The sequence below is a fragment of the Pteropus medius genome, unplaced genomic scaffold, assembly GCF_902729225.1.
Source record: "Pteropus medius unplaced genomic scaffold, Ma_sr-lr_union100, whole genome shotgun sequence".
Taxonomy (NCBI): Eukaryota; Metazoa; Chordata; class Mammalia; order Chiroptera; family Pteropodidae; genus Pteropus; species Pteropus medius.
In genome coordinates this window covers 3,439,188-3,456,869 of record NW_024344374.1, presented here as the reverse complement: position 1 = coordinate 3,456,869, position 17,682 = coordinate 3,439,188, and the positions used below count along the sequence as shown (strand labels likewise).

At 43.9% G+C, this 17,682-nt stretch overlaps 1 long non-coding RNA gene across 1 annotated transcript in view; it reads left to right on the top strand.

Annotated features, from left to right (window-relative positions):
- Nucleotides 1–17,682, top strand: part of LOC120608723 (uncharacterized) — a 121,461-nt gene that overhangs the window by 5,433 nt on the left and 98,346 nt on the right. The gene's annotated exons all lie outside the window — the stretch shown is intronic.

The following is a 17,682-nucleotide window of genomic DNA, read 5'->3' as shown; positions in this document are numbered from 1 at the left end:
ATGGTACTGACTTCTTGATATGGATTGTGTGATCTAATCACGATGATTGCTCTCTGAAATATTCACTAATAGCAGGGCTCATATTCAGCCAGTATGGTCGGGTACCAAAATACTGAAATAATTCAAACCCAGTTAGTAAATAGTGCCGACCTGATCTCCCCGAGTTACTCCCCATCCTCTGCTTTTCCCATGAGGCAAGAAAGTGGGGGACTGTCCCGAGGGATCTGTGCTATGTGACACTGATTGATACATATTTTTGATGTTGTGGTGGTAGACTGAATAATGATGCCTCCCAAAGAAACCTATGTCCTGATCCCTGGACTCTGAATGTTACCTAATATGGCAAACGAGGCTTTGTAGATGTGATTAACTTAAGGATTTTGAGATGGGAAGATTATCTTGGATAACCCGGTGGGCCCTAAGTGTAATCAGAAGTGTCCTCATAAGTGGGAGGCAATGGGAGATTTGACACAGAAGGCTGGGGGTGATATCATGATGGGAGGAGAGGGAGTTTGAAGATGCTGTACTACTGGCTTTGAAGGACAGAGTGTCCACAATCCCAGGAATGGAGCTCTAGAGGCTGAAAAGGACCAGGAAATGGGTTCTTCCCTAGAGTCTCTGGAGGGAGCACAGCCCTTTTGACATCCTGGTTTTGGCTTAATGAAAAGGACTTCAGACTTCCAGCCTCTAGAACTGTAAACAAATAAATTTGTGTTGTTGAAGGCACCGAATTCATGAAAATTTTTAGAGCAGCCATAGGAAATAAATACAGTTAATCTGACTAGTAACAGCCCAGCTGAAGAGACTATAGCTTGATGGGATAAGTGATTTGCTCCAAGTTGATGGTCTGCCTTTGAATTTAGGCTGCTGACTGCAGAACCCATATTCGTAACAATTAGCCTTCCTTCTAATAATGCTGCAAAGAAATTGTCATTAAACCCACTTCAACATGAGATGAATCACAGAGGCTTAGAGAATTACATGACTTTGTCCAAGGTCAGAGCTTTGCCTAAAGGACAGAGTTGGGATTTGGAATGCACGTGTACCTCATTCTGATGATTTCTATATTAGGAAGTCCTCCCACCCTGTGGGTTGGGCTAAATAATGACAACTTGGAGATTTGCGGGTATCTAGAATTCAGCCCAGGTCACCAGTTGCTAGACTCTCAAGGGCAGCAAGCCTCCCACCAGTGCTGGAGGCAGACCTGCAGGTACTCATCTTGTCCAAGAGGGGTGGCTTAGGAATGTAGGCAGGGAAGCAGCCGGGCCTGCCACTTGGGCTGCTGCAGGGAGCTAAGCATGCCAGGGTGGGGAAGGAAGGGGCCCTGACTCAGCCAAGCCACACGCTGCTCTGGATTCAACAGTACCCAGAGAAATCACTGGGAGGACACCTGTTGGCTGGCGAGCAGGCAGAGGCACACACCACAGAGGCATCTGTGGGGCATCTATTAGCCAGAGCTTTCCTGGCCAGCTGTGGTTTGTTTGTGCCAGTACCTCCATTCAGTCCTGGATTCTGTGAGAAGCTTCCTTGGGCCAGAGCATTATGCAGAGTTCCAGGAAGGGCCACAGAATGAATGAATGCAGAAACTCTCCAGTCTACAAGAGGCTGTGCAAACATGAAATAATATCTTGAGGCCAAATTAACCATTTCTAATCTCTCCCATTTTTGGGAGGTTATGTTCTTCAAATTAACACATCTGTGAGACAGTTTAAGATAAGTACCGGAAGATGGAGACTGATTCCTGGGAGGGCAGAGGAAGAAAGGGCTCCAACTGGTTGGGGCACCAGAGAGCATTCCCCAAGGATATTAGACCGAGCCTTGAAAAAGTGAATAGGAACTGTGATGGGTCGAATTGTATCTTTCAAGAAGATATGCCAACACCGTGCACTGTGGCTGTGACCTTACTTGGAAATAGGGTCTCTGAAGCTATAATCAGGTTAAGATAAAGTCATCGGGCCCTTTATCTAATATATCTGACGTCCTTATAAGAAGAGCAGACTGCCCCATGAAGACACAGAGACACATAGACGCAACAAGGGAACGAGGCCACGTGACAGCAGAGGCAGAGGTTGTAAGCCAAAGAACACCAAGGATCACCACCTACCACCAGAAGCTAGGAAGAAGTAAGGAAGGATTCTACCTCTCAGAGAAAGCATGGCCCTGCTGACACCTCAGTTTCAAACTTCAGGACTCTAGAACTGTAAAAGAGTAAATTTCCGTTGTTTTAAGTCACCTAGTTCATTTTCCTTTGTTCCGGAAGCCCTAGGAAACTAACACAGGACCAGAGAGTTCATGCCTTGAGGTCGCTCATGATCCTTCAGTCTTGGTTCAGGGCCTGTCACTTAGAGGCTCAAGCTGAGGCTGAAAGTGGAGATGTGGGAAGACCCAAGTCAGCAAAGGCCTAATGGCTGGGAGATCGGATCATGTTGGAGGGAGAGTTGAATTTGGCTTCCAAGCAGCCGGTCATGGTGAGTAAACAGGACAGGCAGGGCCAGACTGTGATAGGCCTCGTTCCCACGCCAAACACAATGTTTTCAGCTTCAGACTTCCTCTTCCTCAGAGAGGTAAAGCATGTGAGTCTCACATAAATTACCACAAAAACAAAATATCAGAGCCAACCTACCCCTCTCTCCACACCTTACACAGACACACAGTTTTTGTTTTAAAAATTCCTGCTTCACTGTTCTGAAAATTTGACAACCTACCTAATTTCCACCTACAGTTGGAACGAATTGAAAGACAGGTGCAAGAGTCAGCAGGATGGATAGCAAGAGATGACTTTCAATATGATAAGAACCTTGTTGGAGTGTGTGATCAGTGGGAGAGCCAAACATGCCTGACTTTGGAATAGTCGAACCATAAAAAAGTTGGAGTCTACAGAGCAGACCCACTAAGCCGTAATTACTGCCTCATAATCACTGAGGAGGGAGGGGAGAATCAAGCAAATCCCCAGGCTCAGGATTTTTGGAGATACCCAAAGGGAGCCATGGAGCAAGAGCTGTCCCCACCAACCGGGGCACTCACTGCATCTCTGCAGGAAGAGTCGGCATAGTGCGGGAGGCCAAAGTGTTCAAGGGGACTCTGGTGTGGGGAATGAGCCTTATTGCGGTGCCTGCATGTGTCTCCCTGACACCTTCCTCGGCGAGGTGGGGCTTGAGGGGAAGATGCGGGAAGGAGGGAGGGACAGCCTTCAGATTCATGTCAAGGTGGCTAAGGCCTGAGGAACATTGAGGGGAAACCAGGAGGGAGGAACACAGGATTAGAGTCAGAAGACATGGGACATTTTTACCTGTGCTATAAACGTGTTGACCTACTTGCAGACTCCTCCTTTGGGGCATCAGTTTGCCAGTCGGACCAAAAATAAAGTGTGTGTATGTGTGTGTATCATATATATCACATCATATGTTATATGATATCATATAGTATATGATAGACATTTACATATGCTATATGTCATATGCAAATATACATCTATACGTATATATGTATACATGTTGTATGTCATCCTTCTAAGCCCAGAGCTAAGGTCATGATCTTGGGGAAAGGGTTCCAACTAAAATGTCTCTGGAAGAAAACATTTAGACAGTTCCTTAACTGGACATTGACAGAGCAAATGCCCACCAATTTTTTTTGTTTGGATGAAAAGAGAAACCTGATCCATCTCCGTAGGCTTCCAAGCACCTCATGGGGCAGTCCACTTTTCATCCCAGCCTTTGGCATCACCTTGATGTGACCCGAGAGCAGTACTTGGGGTGATAAAGAGAAAATGATTTGATTCTCACATGCCTCTCAGGCTGGGGCTGTTCTAATGAAAAGGATATGTTCCTAGAGCTAGAAGGCGGAGGAAGGCTCCCCAGCCCCACTCTGTCTCTGCGGAAGAGGAAGGGGGAAGCAGGGCACTGGGCTTTTGGGTGGGAGGTAGGTATTGGTACGGAGGTTGGGCTTCTGTGTGCCCCTGACTGAGCTCTGGAGGGTTCCCAGAGCTCCGTCCTCAGTCCCCAGAGCTCTATCCTCAGTCTCTGTGTACACACGCTCTCCTACGGTTTTAGCCACCTCTTGTAATGTGCTAAGGACGTCTAGCTTTCAGTCTCCAGGCTGCTCCAAGCTTGGTGATCCTGTTGCCTGGAGGTCATGTCCACCTGGATGTCCCAGAGGAGCCTCAAACTCAACATGTTGAAAACCAAAGTCAGTATCTTCTTTCCCTGTCCCCAAAGCTATTTTCCTTTCTCAGTGAATGATAGGACATCTACCTTGGTCCCCCAAGAAATAAACAGGGAGTCATTCTGAACGCCTTTCCTTCGTCCCCCACCAAACACTGAGTCCTGACAATTCTACTCCCTCAGCATCTCTGCCTCTGCCCCTCCTCTCCGTCTTCACCCTGCTGGCTCCTGGCAGGCTCCTAACTGGCCTCCCTGCTTCTGGACTCACTTTCCCTTTCCTCCAGACCAGGGGTCGGCAATTTTTGTTTTCTGTAAAGGGCCAGGTGGTGAATATGTTTGGCCCTATGGGCCCAAAGGTCTCCATCACAGCTACTCGGTGCTGCCGCTGCAATGTGAAAACAGCGTAGACAATACACAGAGGAATGAGCTCGGCTGTGTTCCAACAAAACTTTATTTACGAAGACAGGTGGAGGGCCAGATTTGTCCCAGAGGCCATAATTGCCTGGCCCCTGCTCTACACTGGGGCCAAAGTGATCTTTCTGAAAGGCAAGTCGAGTCATATTTGCTGTCTTACTTAAAGACCCTCAGCGCCTCCTCATCAGTTCTACGTTCTTCTCAAAGCCCAGTGGATCTGGCCCCTTGCCAGCTCTCACACTGGACATTGTACTATGCCCCCTGCATTATTTGCAACTCTGTCTCGTTTGCAGTTACCACCTGTCCCCTTGCCCAGAAGGTTATTTATATTGTCCTACTACCAGGCTTCTGGGGATGCAGCACATTTTTGTAGAGTCATCCCAGGGACCTTCCTTTCTTGACTTCACTCATTCATTTGTTCCTTCATACATGTGCTCATTTAGCATTTTTTCCTAAGCCACTTGGTGAGCACTTACTGTGCCAGGAAGGGACTATGCAGAGCATAGTGGAATGGGATTGAGACCTGAGAACTGCTTGATACGGGTTTCATGTGAATAGAGACTTGAGGCGTTTTCTCCAAATGAGATTACCAACAGAATTAAGAGAAATCACTTATCATACTATTTTAAATTTCTGTCCCATTACCAGAATACATTGTCCAAGGTGTACGATAATTCAATTTTTGAGGGATACTTGAATTATTCTGTGACTAACAAAATAACATTGCATTCTGTTTTTAAAACATTCATTTGTTAGGTGAAAACATTTAAAACATGTCGTAATTTTTGTAACCTCTTTCTGGCATTGATTGCTTCATTTCAAAATGTTATAAATTTAAAAGTAAATAACTCTGGGTCCCCTGGCGTTCTAAGAAGCTATGGGACAGTGGTGTCGCAAGGGGACAGCTAGGAAGGAGGTGTCCTGAGCTGCTTTTCCCTAACCTCTACGTCTCCCCCCAAAGCCATGCCAAATAAACTTGTGATCACCAAAACAAGCAGCTTAGGGCTTGTTTGAAAACAGAACTTTAGTCCTATACCCATTCCACACAGGTCGCTGTCCCTGAACAGCTGCTGGGTGGAAATACTGTAGGTGCCACTACCCAGAGTGGTCCAGTGGTGACTGAGAGAGACAAGGTGTCCCCACTCCTGGAGCTTTTATCATCATGTAAGTCACAAGTAAATAAACAAGATGGCGTGAGCTTTTAATGATGAAGGAAATTACACAGGAGGTGTGACAAAGAGTGACAGATGGGAGTGGGAGAGAAAGATGGGGCAGGGCTGCCAGCCATTTCCATTTTAGATGGTGTGGCCACAGGAAGGTTTTCCGAGTTGTACAATCTCTGTGTTTTCACTACCCTTGGTTAGCTCCGTAATTAAGTCCATCACATTCCATTTATTCATTTGTTTACTCATCTGTCTCTCCCTGTCAACTGTGAGCTCCTCATCAGCAGAAACCTCGCTGAGCGCTCTGTGCATCCCTTTCGCCTGGGACCCAGTAGCTGCTTCATTAGAATTTGCTGAATGAGTACATCCAGTTGCACCCTCCAAATGCTGCCTGCAATTCTGCCACCAACCGCAGAAATTTAGTGAGATGAAGGCAGCGTCAGGGGAAAATGTTGAAGTTAAGCTCAGTGGCAAGCCCACTTCAAAGACAGATGACTGAAAAGAGATGGTGATACATGTGCCTTAAATTTACCTTAGGAATTAAGAGCCAACATCTTCCAGACAAGCGCCGTTGGGGTTTCACCAATCATCTAAATGTCTGAAAAATAACCCGAGACATTGAACACACACAAAATGTGGCTGGGTTTAGCTGGTTGTGGTGATGCCCTTAGATAAAAATAGCCACTCCGTGGCCTGCTTCTATAGCAAAGACAAAACCCTCTCAGTTCTCATGGGGGAGAACATTGGTTTTTAAATTCTACTTTTAAACAAAAAAATAATTTTTTGCATATCCTTTATTTCCCAATCATGAAAGGCATACTCACTTACTAAAGAACATTTGGAAAATCCAAAAAATTACAAAGCCCCTCATCCAGTGCTTTTTGCATGTTTTCTTTTAGTCTCTGCTCAGAATGACTGCATATGCTGACAGCAGTTAGGAATAAGTAGGATAGGAGGATAAATACTGTTTTACTGTTTTGCTCTCTCTTTTTATTGTGGAAAAATATACATTACACAAAATGTACCATTTTAACTATTTTTAAGTGTAGAATTTCGTAGCAGTAAGTACATTCACCATGTCATTCAACCATCACCAGTATCCATTTCCAGAACTCTTTCATCGTCCCAAACTGAAACTCGGCACCCATTAAATAATAACTCCTCATTCCCCTCTCCCTCCAGCCCTTGGTAGCCTCTATTCTACTTTCTGTCTCTGAATTTGCCCATTCTAGGTGCCTCGTGGAAATGGAATCATATAATATTTGTCTTTCTGTGTCTGGCTTATTTCACTTATGTCTTCAGAGTGTATCCACGTTGTCGCATATGTCAGAATCTCCTTCCTTTTTAAGGATGTAAAATTAATTAAACAAGGACGCCATTAGACGGGGTTGGCTCTAATGCCTAGGTGACCTCTGTAAGCAAACCAGAACCTACGCCTGTGAATGCCTCAAGGTTACTAAAGCAAAACCTAAGGAGAGCCAATCACCAACAGCCAATTAGGGTTTCTCAAATAAGGCAACTGTGCAAATTATGACCAATTAAAGAATTTCCTTGCTTTGCTTCCTCACTTTCTCTATAAAAGACTTCCTTTCGCTACCGCCTGTGGAGCATCCTAATCATTTCTGGTTTGGCACTGTCCAATCGGAATTAAGTTTTGCTCAAATCAACTCCTAACATTTGTGATATGCCTCGCTCTATCTTGTAACAAAGATGAATAATATTGCATTGTATGTATATACCACATTTTGTTTATCCATTCATCTATCAATGGACATTAGAGGGTTTTTCTTCCACCTTTTGTAATTTGTGAATAATACTGCTGTGAACATGGCGCACAAGTGTCTGCTTGAGCCCTTGTTTTCAGTTCTCTGGGGTATTAACCGAGGAGTGGAATTGCTGGATTGCATGGTAATTGTGTGTCTAACTTTCTAAAGAACCACCAGTTTTCCTCAGCCACTGTGCCATTTGACGTTCCCACCAGCAATGCATAAGGTTCTAATGTTGCCGCACCCTGACCAACATTTATTATTTTCCATTTTTTTTATCCTAATGGGTGTGAATTGGACTCTCATTGTGGTTTTGATTTTCATTTCCCTAATGTATGTCTTATTTTTACAGAGGAGGATACTAAGTCTAAGCAAAGCTAACTTACTCAAGATCACATAGCTGCTAAGTTGTAGACACAGGATTCAAATTCAATGTCCTCTTATTCCAGTGTCCATGCTTTTAATTGCCTCACTGGTCATCCTCCCTTCAGATCATAAGTGCTTGAGATGGCGAGCGGCATAGGTCAGAAATAGTTTTCAGCAACAAGCCATTCCTTAATTGAAAGATTCCACGGTTATCCAGACCTTCATCAAAACATTCATTTAATGCATGCTAAAAGATGGGCCTTGCTTTCAAAGATCTCTCAGACTTTGCAATAGTGCTTCTCAAACTTGGGGTGACCAGTATTATTTCTTTAATCCCCATTCCATCACATACTAGTGTTTTTATAAACCACATTAAAAATGAATTACTAGAAAAAAAGAAAATAAAAAAAAGACATACATAATTGAAGCCCAAATATTTGATTTACTGCAAAGAAAAAATTACTCTGTCAAATAACTGTAAACATTTACTTATTTTCAGTTTCTTTACTTATCATATCGTGGATCAGTAAGAATGTACAGACAGCACTGGCCACAAATTCCATAGCAAGAGGAAGAGGTGCATGTTGAGATTTGAAAAACAAAAACGAGCTGGGCATTGTTAATATGGAATGCCCGGCCCTCTGTTGTTTTTAACTCTTTTACTTAAGGAACCAGAATCTAGAACACGTGGAAAATTCCAAGGGCATTAAAATCTGGCTGCCAAGAATCAGCATAGTAAAATTAAAATAGACTTTGCATTCAGGAGATCTGGGGTTAAATCTGTGTGTCCCAGTTTGGGTGACTTTCTGGTCAGCAAGTCAGTTCTCTCTTAACCTCATCATTATCATCTCCCAAAATAAGTCTAGAAAGTTTTACCTTACACGAATGCTGTTAAGACGGAATGCCACCAAGTATGTAGATCAGTTAGCAAAGTACTCAGCCTGTCAGCACCACTCAACCAATAAATGCTCGTCCCTTCCATTTTTCCTTAGTAGAGCTCTGACAGCTTTCGAAGGCTGCCAGCAGAGGACTAGACCGCCACAGTCTAAAAACGCATCTCCCTTAATAACTGTTTGGTTTGGAGAGAGACTTACTCATCGTTAGCCTCAGCAGCAGCAAGTCCTGGTCAGGACAGAGGCGGTGCTGGGTCACTGGACCTCACCTGGAACTCTGCCTCTTCCCAGCATGCTCTGGGCTGCTGCCACATTGCGGCCATTCAGACTCAGCAAAGCAAAAATGCTTTTAACATGTCATTTTACTTGAAAAAGCTGGGCTTTGGAAGAGCCAAAAGTGGAGGAGGGGATCTAACAAAGCAAATTCAGTGTTTCCCATTACCCTGGCTTTACTTCAAAAGAACCATATACTCTACTGAAGACTCTAGCACCATCTTTGAAAACCTGTGAAATCCTGATATCCCAGCGCTTTGGCAAATAACGCATGTTCCCCATCCTCCTCTCTTTGCTTTTGGCAGGACTTTTTGGACATAGTGCATGGAAGATGTTTGGTTTGGATATCTGGGTTTAAAATTTTAAAGCCATAACACCAGCTGTGTGATCTTAGAACATTCATATATGAAGTGGGTTTATAATTATTATAATACTACAATTCCTGTTTTTGAAAGAAATGGATGGTATCATGAATGTGAAACTGTTACATGACCCCCACCACTCCTCCCTTTCCTCTTGCTAAGTGATAAAGGGCAAATGAATTTTAGGCACAACCAAATGTTTTGGGGCCCATGGCTCAGCGAACAGAGTATCAGGGACGTTCTGCTCCCCATACAGAATACCAGTGTTGCCTCTGGGAAGGTGGAGTATAAACTTTTACTGTTCAGAGGGCATACATCAAAGCCTCATTTGACTACCTGCATACCTCGTAGTTTGCAGTCCTGAAATGTGAGCATAACCGGTGAGCTTTGTGTGGCTGAACAAGGAAATAATTTGTTCATCGTTCTTTAAAGGGGCTCTGAACTTACACCAATAACAAGGAGCCTGTGTTTATCTGGAATCTTTCTCTAAAAAATTTATAGTTCAGCACAGGCCTGGAAAAAAAGGGATGAGGAGTGATGGGGACCACATGGCCCTAAAAATGCAGCTGACATTATGCTCACTAAATGTAGGATGTGTTTTCCCTGTTTCTTCAGTGAAGGGTTGGACCAGCCTTTCAATATGACTTCAGGAAAGGCCTTGTATCAGCATGACTCCTAGAGGGTGGGCACCCAAGCAGAATGTATTCAGGAGCATCAACATTCCACCAGTGCTCCCTAGAGATCAGCAAGGTGCCTTCACACTGGTGCCACCCTCATAAGCAGGTCACACCTTGCAGCCTATGATTTACTACATGCTCTGCTATTCTGTCCTCATCCTGATGGCCAAAAAGCTTTTGATTTCTTGGTCAAAACTGTGACAGCCTCGCCAAGCTGTCCTAGACTGCGTAGTGCATGTTACGTCCCTCCTACTTTGGCCTTAGCTTTAGGACACTTTCCACCCTGGAGTTGTTTTTACAAGCAGCTCTCCACCTTGATTTACCCATGCCCAGTGTAACTTGTTCATCTTGAACACCTGTTGAGCTAGTAGGGTTAGAGGTAGAGTACCTCTCTTAAATTTAATCAGTGGATATATTCCAAAGCCCAAATGTGGTTGTGAAAGGATATATATATGGAAAGAGATTGTCTCTTCTCTTTTTAAATCAACTATAGTACCATAGGCTAACCATAGACATGTCTTGAGTTCTCTTCTATTTATCTTGTTGACTGATCTTTAGCTTTTTAAGGAAATAGGCCCCTGAGCATGTGTTTTCTTAAAATGGTAAGGTGACAGCTAACTTTCATTTGTCATGCTAAAGAAGGAGGACAGGCACGAGTAACCCAGAAGGGCATGTAGCCCCCATGTCCTTGATATTTATATTTTGAATTCATTATGATAATGGCACAACTGGTAAAACATGTATCTCTGGAATGATGCAAAATAGTCTGTGTGAGATGAAGAGTTTTCATAACCATTGTTAAGGATCTGTAGGCAAATTTATTCCTGTAATTCATGCAATTTTTTTAGCACCTTGGAACCTGGGACTACTGAACAAACAAACAAAACTAAAGTCTTTCTGTAGAAAAGTGGGCTTTGCGCTTGGAGGGGAAAGTGGGCTTTGCACATGGTTCAGGAGAAAGAGAATAGACTTGGAACTGAACTTTTTAACATGTAGCAGGATAAAAGGAAAAAAATACATTTTTAAAGAACTGTATCTGTTTATTTTAGCTGAGTTCATCTTCGGAGGAATAATGCTGTTTTGTTGTAAAAACATTTTGATGAGGCTACTGTTATTCAAATATAAGGCCTTGGACCTAGAATGGAGGGAGATGCTAAGACAAAGGGAAGATAAATTGCTCTGTATATGAGGTAAAAAGGGGTCCTCATTAGGAAGAGAGATTGTTTGATTATTAACTCTGTTTTACATTCTCTGGAGGCACAGAATCCAGGAACATAGAATCTGGGGCTCTAAGACTAGTTCCCAGCCCCCAAACCACGGGCCGATACCAGCCCATGGCGTATTAGGAACTGGGTCACACATGAAGAGGTGAGCGGTGGGCAAGAGAGAAGATTCATCTGTTTTTGCAGCTCAGCTCCACCTCAGATCATCAGGCATAAGATTCGCATAGGACCACTGGTCCCTGGTGCCAAAAAGTTTGGGGACCGCTGAGTTAAGAGACAAAGTGAAGAGAAGGCTCAGGTGTGAAAGGAGGGGACTTGACCACATGGCGGGAGGTCGGTGATGGGAAAGGCGGGGGAGGAACAGAGGCGTGGCTGTGGCTCTGACACAGCTCTAGTGCTGGGCAATTAGCCAACACTTCTCCATCTTTACCCCTACTTAGATGATGCTGGGAGAGAAAGGGAAAAAGAAGAGAGGGGAAAATTTTAGGCTAAGTTTTTATCTTTAATTAGCCAAGTTCATATAAAAGAAACTATTAAGTTTGCCATGATTTTAATTAAATTTTATTAAAATAAATTTACAGCTTTACCCACCCCTTTGAGTCAAATGACTATGAAATTCACACTGACACTTATGATATCTGCTGAGTTTTCATCTAAACTTTGTGATTTCTGTATTTTTTTTTGTCCGGGGAGTAGATGACGTGCTAGACTGACTTTCTGCTTCCATGTCTCCTAGCTCTTCCCCATCATTGCCCCTTCCCCACGCCTATATGTCTGTTCACTTTTCTTGAGCTCCATGAAGGCCAAAGCTCTGGAGACCACTTTTACAGTTGTACCTCCACTTCTTAGCAGAGCACTCAGAATATAGCAGGTGTGAAATGATCGTTTGTTGAATGAACGCCCGAAGAAGGAGTGGGAGTGGCCAGGAGAGGTGGAGCAGTCAGAATGGAAGCAAAGAAAGGGATGGTCAGTTGGTCTTGAGGATGAAGGAGGCCGTTGGTTGGGTCAGTACAACTCGGGGCACATAAGCCGGCAGCATGGCTGTAGGACATGAAGGAGGACAAGGAAGTTGAGGGTGGGCTGGAGAGGGCACAGGGAAGTTGCTATAATTCCATGTCAGGCACTCAGTGAGTTGGAAAAATTGCTGGTTCTCTCTGACTGGACTGCCAGCCTGGTGGCAGGTTGTGGGGCGGGGAGGGGGCGGAGCAGACTGCTCTCAGTTCAAGGTGCTCAAGAGTCTTTCAAACTATCACTGGAGAATAGGTGTGATGCCAACTCTATGACTCTGTGAACAGCAGTGTTCTCCTGAGCAGCTGTGACCATTTCCTCATCCTCTGAGTTCTCCTTTAGAATGTTCTGCCAGCATGTGAAGCCAGGAGCCCAGGGAAAACCAAAACCCTCTGCCACAAACCCTAAAATACCACCTGGACTATGTTATTCCCTCTTCCAACACCTTCGGGGGCTTCCTCTTGCATTCAAGACTTATTTTAAGGAGATTGGGCTTTCTCCTTTAGTGGTTATGAGGAGTATTTGATGCCCTTCCAGCAGAATAAACCTTCTTGAATGGGTCAGGTTCCCTCTTCCTTCCAGATTCCGATAGGGAAGAGGAACGAGACTGAGAAAAGAAGCACTGGAAACAAAATCTTTGGTGGATGGAAGACAGTAGGAGACCACTACTGGGCAGAGACTTGAGTAGGCTGATGTGATAGTGAAAGGAAGTGGTGAAAGCTGACACCTCTCTTGGCAGCAAACTTCCTCTTTCCTATATCCACTCCTTCCTGCTCGGCCTCTCTCACTGGGGCCTTTATGTTGCTGTCTATCCTGTTAAGTGTTAATAAATACGAAAATCCTTAGAACAGTGGCTGGCTCACAGTTAGCACAGAATAAATGGTTGCTACTCTTTGCACTTATTATTCTAATCTATTCTTTCTGTCTCTTATCACTCATGTTTTTGTTGTTGTTGTTGTGTTTTTTTTGTTTTGTTTTCGTTTTGGGGTTTTTTTTGCTACCTTTAATTAAGATTTGAGCCAATGCACAGCATGTCAAGGTGAATGTGGGGTGGAGGTGGTATCCAGGAGATTTGTTGAGGAGATTAACCTAAGTCGGTGAGGGTGGTATAGAGTGGCTGGTGGGAAAGTCCAATGTGAGGGTCAGATGAAAATGGCCCATCTTTGCTACAGGACGTGGGTCAGAAGCCCAGTCAAGTAAGTACCCATTAAATATTTGCTGAACAAAATGCATGGTGATATTTGACTGGGCTTTGAAGTACGGGTAGAATTCTCTGTCAATCAGAGAGGGAGATGTTCAAGGTGACAGTTTTTCTGTTGGGCCACTAAAGAAGCGGCAGAGAGAAGTAATTCTGTGGCTGTAATAATAAAAGAATGTGAACCAAATGGAAAAAAAGAACAAAAGTATGAGTAAAAGCATGGGAGAATTTTGCCTTCCAGATTTCTGAATAAGCTTTCCTCATGTCATGGGGCTTAGAAAAATCCCCATGGAAGTCAGATGTGTATGCAGTGACACCAGGCGGGTGGTCTTCCTGCCCAGAGACAACGCGCCCACCCACTAGCACAAGGAGAGGGCTGAGCATGGCTTCTGAGAACACTAATAGACTGTGCTGAGTCATCCATGTTTGCTCTGAAGCTGCATTTCTCAACATATGTTGGTCAGGATGCCTCCCTGACCATTTGCCTCCAGGATAAGTCCAGGGGGTTTAGCTTAGCAGGTATGCCCTTGCTGATTTCTCCAGCTTCAGCTCCTGTATACCTCACCCACCCCCATGCATGCACAGTCCTGTATCCCAGGGATGCTGGCAAATACCCAAGCACCATCCTTTTTTCTACCTCCATGTCTAAGTACATATCATTCCCTTTATCTGGATTTCTTTTCACCTCTTACCTGCTTGTCAATCTCCTATTCATCCTTCAAAACCCAAATCAAAAGTTCTTTCCTTTCAGTAGCTTTCTCTGAACCACTGCAGTACTTCGTGAAGAGCATTCTCTCATTTAGTAAATATTGATTGAGTCCCTACTATGTGCCAGGCACTAAGGGCTGGGACTCTACATTGCTCATCTACATTGTTCATTGCAATCTCAATACTTACAGAAGTTGGCACAAACAAGTGTTCTGGAAGTAGAGGAAAAATGAATGAAGGAATGAAATGAATCACCTCCCCTAGGCTCCTAATGTTCCCACCATACATCTGATTTGATATGACATGAAAAATGAGTGCTCTGAGCCCCTAAGGAAAATGCTGACACCTTTCGCTGGGATTCTCTGGCTGCTTATAATTTTATGTAAACCAGTGAGTTCTCTGCAGTTTTCTGGAGGAAAGCTCTCTCTGATGGTCATGCAGTCTTTTCTGATGTGAACTCTCATATTCCTGTGGTTCCAGAGGCTGAAAAAAAGCAGTGACATCATGAGTCACCATCTTCTTAGCGGGCCACAGATGAGCTGCTGGGCCTACACCCCACCACGGGGAAGGCTGGCCACCCAAACCTGCCTTATTGCCTGTCTGTGTCCTTTTGTCAACCTCAGACCAAGGCTGGAGCAGTTTGGGGTTTTTCTAAAAATACTCTGCACAAATTTCAAAGGCAGCTTGCAAAATGGGGTTTGGGGAATAAATAGGCAGCCATATAATCATATTCTGTTCTTTGGAAGAGACATAATTAGCTCCTGTTTTGATTTGATAATGAGTAGCTTGGTCCATGCATTTCCAGGCTGTTGGCTGTAATTAGAACATTCTATAAAAGGTGACTATGAATCAATAGGATTGATTTCTTCTAATTACCGCACCTGTATGGAGATATCAAAATGATGCTCGGTATCCTTGAGATGGTCTCCTTCTGGAGAGTGGTATACTGGAAAGAGAACTTGATTGGGAGTCAAAGTACTGGGCATTTATATGTCAACTATAATTTTAAAATAATAAAAATAAATAAAAATTAAAAAAAGAAAGAAGTACTAGGCATCAGTGCTCAGCTCAGCCACTTGCCAAATGTCACCATCTTCTCCTTTATAAAAGCGGAGATAATGTTTACTTTGTAGGCATGTTTTAAGGTTCAAAAGAGACAGTATAAAGATAAAGACTCTATCACGTAAAGGATAGTTAATATATGTGAATTTCCTATGTTTCTTTGGAAATCATGTTTTCTTTGTACTAGTGTTGCCTTTGGAGCCTCTCCTTGAAAATGACTAACAACGTCATATGCGAAGTGACAGTTTTGCAGCTAACATTTATTGAAGATCTTGGCACGTTTATCAGTCCCTAGGATTTGCTGGAACTCATTCTCTGCCCTTCTGTCATGTTGCTCGTAGAGCTTACATCTTTAAGGAGGGGAGGGCATTTGTCTGGCCTCCTTCCCACTGATCTATGGGAAAAGTAAGAGACCTCACCTGACAATTTTAAGACATTTGAGAGACTTAGCTTCATTAATTGAGATTGATGGCTGTGGCCCACCAACAAGGTAACTCATCTCACTTCCATATAGTGGAGTAAGGGTTAGGACAAGGGGCTAAGAGTGTTCACAGTGACCTACACCTAGGATGACATGACCTGTGACACCTGAGCCCTGACTAGAGCCAGGCTGTAGCTGTCCTGGGGGTGGTTGGCCTTCTCCTCCCCCACAGCTATCAGGATCCAGTTACTGCAGCATTCACACCCTCGTGAAACAAGGAGAAAGGCAGCGAGCATTCTGAACCTGCTAATTCCGTCTTGGTGTTGTCATTTTGACTATCTAGTACCTAGTTTCCTTCGTCTGCCCAGCTTGTATTGGTGCTTTGCTTTGGCTTTTAATGGGGCTTTTGAATGGTTCTTGGTTCTACGCTTTTGCAGATGAGCCACTCCCAGTTGACCCCTTCTCACAGCCAAGAACTCCGCCAGCCCGGAGGAGCATAGTGGCCTGAGCTGGCTGAGTTCCCATTAAGACTGTGAAGAGCTGGAATGACAATAGAGACTTTCAGTGTCACCTGGCCTCATGCAGTGCCTGTTAGATCCCTGGATCAAAGAAGAGAAAAACTTCCCAAACTGCAAAGTCTGGCCTCAAATGCTACCTTCTTCCTCTCTGCCCAGGGAGCTTCTGTGAAGGCTGCCCTTGGGCAGTTGACTTTTGTCCCTGTTTGAAACGGAAAAAAAGTAAGGTCACGCGTCCCTAGAGTAACTAAATGCTGAGCAAAGTAATTTCTTTGGCTATTCAGAGTTATTTTCCAGGAAGAGGAGTCAGCAATTAGAAAGACAAAATCGACACTTTACATAGTTATTTAAAAATAAAACCCTACATTTATAGTATTGAAGTGTCAACACGCACTGATGTCCATTATGTTTTCTTCAACCTCTTATTTTAAACAGGTAGCAGGTTTTAATTAATTTCACATTTCATGAAATTTTGCAGTGTAGAAAGTAGAAGCCACTAGACGACCATAATTTTGTCTTGGTTTCGGTTTATTGCTTTTTGCTGCAGCCTTGACTAAAAGCACTATGCTAAACATCCTTGATGGAGAGGAGATGAGAAATGTGGGTAGAGTGGATATGGCGACTCAGAAATGGAGAAGGGCTATGGGTTCCATAATTAATTCAAGTTCAGACCCTGCCTTGTTTTGTTCTCTATGAAAATGACCAAAACTGAGAGTGGTTGGCTGCTTGGTACGTGCAGAAGGTAGGATTCTGGGTGCGGGAGTGGCAGAGTCCCACAGCTATGGCGTGGAAGCAGCTGCACTTCAATGGGCTGCTTCAGGCTTAGTGAAGATGTTCATGGTGACCAGAAGGGACTGGGAATTAGAGAACCTTCCTCTTTTGGAGGCACCAAAGAAGGCTCCCAGATTTCGATTTGTCCTTATAGGAAGAAAGGGACTGCCCCTCATAACTGAGACTGGCTTCTTGCCACTCTGATAGGATGACAACTCAGAGTCACGTTGGATTTGATTTAAAAAGAGAACAGAAGCTTGCTATTTCCTGTACATGCGGAGATGCAAATTGAGACTCATACTTTCACATATAAAGTAAGTTGAGTCTTTAACATTAGCTACTTGCAGAAGGGTCCTAAATAGAAGTGTTGTAAATTAGTGGTTTTATCCTTAAAAAATAAGAGTTTGGTTTTTATCTTGTTTGAGCTAAAATGCCCTTTCTTCAGAAGAATTCTTATGTACCACATCAATATACAGCTTGGTTGAAAGTGTAAGTGTCCTGATTAGAGTTGGTGGGACCCACAGCCCTCCTAAATGGCCTATTCTTCACAGTGATTGGCCGATTAGTGACATCCACGAAGTCCCAGGGTCAGCTTGGAGCAGTCTACAGGTCATAGACTTGCTTTGATAAGTAGGTGGCTGAGATATCAAGTAGCTAATAACTTCCAGGTTATGTCGACATTCTTTAGCACTTTACTTAAGG